This window comes from Ursus arctos, unplaced genomic scaffold (genome assembly GCF_023065955.2).
Source record: "Ursus arctos isolate Adak ecotype North America unplaced genomic scaffold, UrsArc2.0 scaffold_11, whole genome shotgun sequence".
Classification (NCBI taxonomy): Eukaryota; Metazoa; Chordata; class Mammalia; order Carnivora; family Ursidae; genus Ursus; species Ursus arctos.
Genome location: NW_026622775.1, coordinates 4,549,132 through 4,553,471, shown reverse-complemented (window position 1 = coordinate 4,553,471; position 4,340 = coordinate 4,549,132). Strand labels below are relative to the sequence as shown.

Sequence of the window (4,340 nt, the reverse complement as noted above, 5' to 3'; positions counted from 1 at the left end):
GCTTGAAATCAAGGATCTATAATACTGTGCCTTATATGAAGTCCCTTCTACACTCTCCAAAGTCATCTGAATGAAAGCACATGGAGAGTTTAACTTCACATGTAATTCCCCCAAAATCTCTTTCTCCTTCAGATCATTTACTGTGGCTAATAATTAGCAAAATTTGGCAAATATGTGTGTTATAGCCTTTCTTGTCTCTAGGCTCTTGCCCAAACGTCGCAACTCTGTAAAAGGAAAAGACGAGGTGCCTGAGATCACCTGCATCATTCCAGAGGAAAGAAAAGTTCTAGGCGAGCCCAGGTATTTATTTCTATAAACATTCATATCAACTTATTACAAAATAACTTATCTTTCTAATATCCCCCAATTTAAAAATCGTCTCACATCTATTATGTCTGCTGAATTTTACAGAATCAGTAAAAACAAACTCAGGAAAGTGAAGGCCCAGCTGTAAGTCCCCCCTAGAAAGTGAGGCGTGGGGACTGGCATCCAGCACCCGGCGGAGGGATTTCCGATGTCTGCCGGCATCTTTCTCCTGCAGCCGTCGGCATCTTTCTCCTGCAGCAGTCGGCGGGGAGTCAGGAGTCCCAGCGCTTCTAACCGGGGATTCAGAACCACTGAGTCAAGATCACAGTGCTGTGCTGCGTGGCGTCTTTTCATAGCGGGGGAAACGCAACCCGTCACCCGTGCTCAGCCCTGCCCAGTAATTCAGCACTATTGGATTTAATTATTTCCTGAACGAGGGGTGGGAAAGAGTCTGGTTTGGAGCCTGAAATAATTCACTGAAGTATCCTAGCAAGTAAGCAGTAAGAACCAGCCCTTATAGAGCATTTTTCGCTTGTCAGGACGATATAGATATCGTCTGATATAGATATCAGCTGCTCTATTTCAACTGAGAAAACCAAAGACAAAAAGACAAAAATTAAATGATTTGACTGTGATCACATGCATAAATAAGCTCAGAGCCAGGACTTGAACCCAGATCCCCTGCCATCAGAGCCCTAACTCTCCCACCCAGCTGTGCTCCACCTCGAGGGTGCCTCAAAATCAGCACTAAACAGTTGTGCTGCACAGAGACAAGGGGCTGGGAAGCTTCTTTTCCAGAACCTGCTTTTTTTTTTTAAGTATTTATTTATTTAAAAGATTTTTTATTTACTTATTTGAGAGAGAGAGAGGGAGCGAGAGAGAGTGAGAGGGAGAAGCAGACTCCCCACTGAGCAGATAGCCCAATGTGGGGCTCAATCCCAGGACCCCAGGATCATGATCCAAGCCAAAGGCAGATGCTTAACCAACTGAGCCACCCAGGCGCCCCTTTATTTATTTATTTTTTTAAATATTTATTTTTTCATTTGAGAGAGAGAGTGTGTGTGAGCAGGAGGATGGGGAGAGGTAGAGAGAGAAGCAGAGAAGCAGACTCCCCGCTGATCATGGAGCCCCACGTGGGGCTTGATCTCATGACCCTGAGATCATGACCTGAGCTGAAATCAAGAGTCAGATGCTTGACCAATGACCCACCCAGGCACCTCTATTTTTTTTTTTATTATTATTATTAGTTTCAGGGGTAGAATTTAGTGATTCATCAGTTGCATATAAAACCCAGAGCTTATTACATCAAGTGCCCTCCCTAATGCCCGTCACCCAGTTACCCCATCCCCCCACACTCTCCCCTCAGTTCATTCCCTATGGTTAAGAGTCTCTTATGGTTTGCCTCCCTCTTTGTTTTCATCTTGTTTTATTTTTCCTTCCCTTCCCCTATGTTCATCTGTTTCATCTCTTAAATCCTTAAGTTCCACATATCAGTGAAATTATATGGTATTTGTCTTTCTCTGACTGACTTATTTCACTTAACATAATACCCTCTAGCTCCATCCACATTATTGCAAATGGCAAGATTTCATTTTTTTGATGGCTGAGTAGTATCCCATCTGAGTAGTATCCCATGCATCCCAGAGTGCATCGTCTATGTGCATTCAAACAAAGATAAAGAGAAAATCCTGAAAGTAGCTTGGGGATAAGAGGTCCTTAACCTACGAGGGTAGACACATAAAGCTGGCAGCACACCTGTGCACAGAGACCTGGCAGGCCAGAGGGACTGGCATGACATAGTCAACGTGCTAAATGGGGTAAACATGCAGCCAAGAATACTTTATCCAGCAAGCCTGTCATTCAGAATAGAAGGAGAGATAAAAAGTTTCCAGGACAAACAAAAACTAAAGGAATTTGTGATCACTAAACTAGCCCCGCAAGAAATATTAAAGGGGATCCTATGAGCGGAGAGAGCCCAAAACTAACAAAGACCAGAAAGGAACAGAGGTCTACAGGAACAGCGACTTTACAGAACCTACTTTTTAAACCCCTTTATTTAGTATGGCACTCAAAATTCTGGCTTGTGGATGTATGCTGCAGATAACAATGGAAAGCAGTTAACAATCAACCTAAAGCAATACTAACAAAACGAATGTACGTGGTTGAAAACTGAGGAGCATGAAGTCAGAGCATCCTCTCGCAGGGAGGGGCCAGACACTGGTGATTCCATTTACAGGGATATTGTTGAAGTTCAAGGAAAAACAGAAAGCATATTTCTTAGAACTCATGGCATTTTTTGCAAATAAAATACACTTACATGTCAACAGCATTACGTGTGTGTGTGTGTATAATATATTTATATATCTATATGGCCAGAGGTCTTTACACAGGCTCAGGTAAAGGCAGAGAGGTTTCAGCATTCTATGAACCTTCATCACTGATGTTTGCAATCATTCGGTTCTCTTTTAGCTACTCCTTTGGGGAAAAGAAGTGTTGGTAGCATAGGAATTCTCAGATCTTTATTTCTATAAAATTAACAGAAGTCAGCAATTAATATCCTACCAAGACCAGACATTTTATATATGTAATAATGATAACAATAGGAATGGTTAGCACTTACTAAACTCTTGCTGTAATATCAGGCACTATTCTAAATGCTTTACTGTATTATCTCATTTGATCCTCCCAACGACCTACTATTTGCCCTATTTTCCATAAGAGGAGGTTGAATAACTCACCCAGAACTCATACAGCCAATAAATGATGGAATCAAGCAGTCTGACTCCAGGTCCTTAGCTCTAACCCAAGCGTGATATGCCGTTTAATTTGAGCGTCCCCAGGGCACCCGGGTGGCTCCGTCCATTAAGTGTCCGACTCTTGATCTCAGCTCAGCTCTTGATCTCAGGGTCATAAGTTGAAGCCCCACAGTGGACTCCATGCTGGGTGTGGAGCCTACTTAATAAAAAGAAAGATATGATCATTTGAATGTCCCCAAAATCCTGTATCCTCTAAGATCCTTTTTATGGCTTACAAAATTGCACCTCAAACGGGTTAAGCAGTTGAAACAGAGCTCAGCTTCAAATTCCAGTCAGTCTATCTCCAAAACCCCCTTCCTTCTACTCCAGTTTCCCTAAAAAGAAATGAGGTGTCAAAGATGGAGACAAGAGACAGTCTGGGGAACAAGCTCTATGGACGCCTCCCAGATGTCAGTGGGGTTTCTCCTGCCCCGCAAAATCTAGACAGCCATGTCTACAAACCCCTCTGCGCATCTCGGAGAAGCCCCAGGAGAGGTCAGGGGGTGCCGTTCTGTCCCGGCCATCTTGGCCTCCAGTGTCCTGCCTCTGCTGACCACTGTTCCCGTTCTCCACTGTGGGCACAGTTCTGGAATCCAGTCCTGTCTCCACGAGCTCCACAGTGGTCCCGCGTGTATGTACCAGACAGCCCTGTTCTTCTGTTTAAAAATAAAACAGTTCCCAGATCTTCTCTCCCTCTCAAGCCCCAGCTTCCCATCAGGATGCTCACGTCTCTCTTCTTCACCCTCCTGTCCTCTCTCCTGGGGTCCCCGTCTCCGGAGCAAGGACTCCTTCCCCTTTGCCAGGCAGAGCCATTCAGTCTCAGGGCCCCTCCTATTTAAGACCCCCTCCTGAGGCCTATCATTTCACATCTAGAAACGCTGTCAAGGGGTTTCTGCTTCCCCAGAGGAGGCACAACCCTGGCTTTGACAGTGGCAATCACAGCCTGCTCCCAAACCGACCGCAGGTCTGTATCATCAGGAAAACTGCGGGGCTGGGGAGTGACGTCAGGGCTACAGAAATTTCGTGTCACAGAAACCTCAGGATACTTCGCTTTTTACAAGTTTGTAACACCAAACCTATAACATCAAGCTCGACACGGCTTTATCTCCACTGCTAAAATTAAACATACATCTTATATAACTTTGGCTGCGATTGACCTGCCCCCGTCGGCCTCCGTCTCAGAGGCAAGTCAGGAAGAAAGGAATCTTGTTGGCCAAGCACTTGGCAGCCACGTGGCTC

General features: G+C 44.8%; 1 long non-coding RNA gene across 1 annotated transcript; it reads left to right on the top strand.

Moving 5' to 3' along the window:
- Window positions 1-215: 215 nt before the first annotated feature.
- Window positions 216-2,595, top strand: LOC130543325 (uncharacterized). The gene is made up of 2 exons (XR_008958595.1): window positions 216-300; window positions 412-2,595. It is a non-coding gene; the product is annotated as an uncharacterized LOC130543325 (long non-coding RNA).
- Window positions 2,596-4,340: the final 1,745 nt, after the last annotated feature.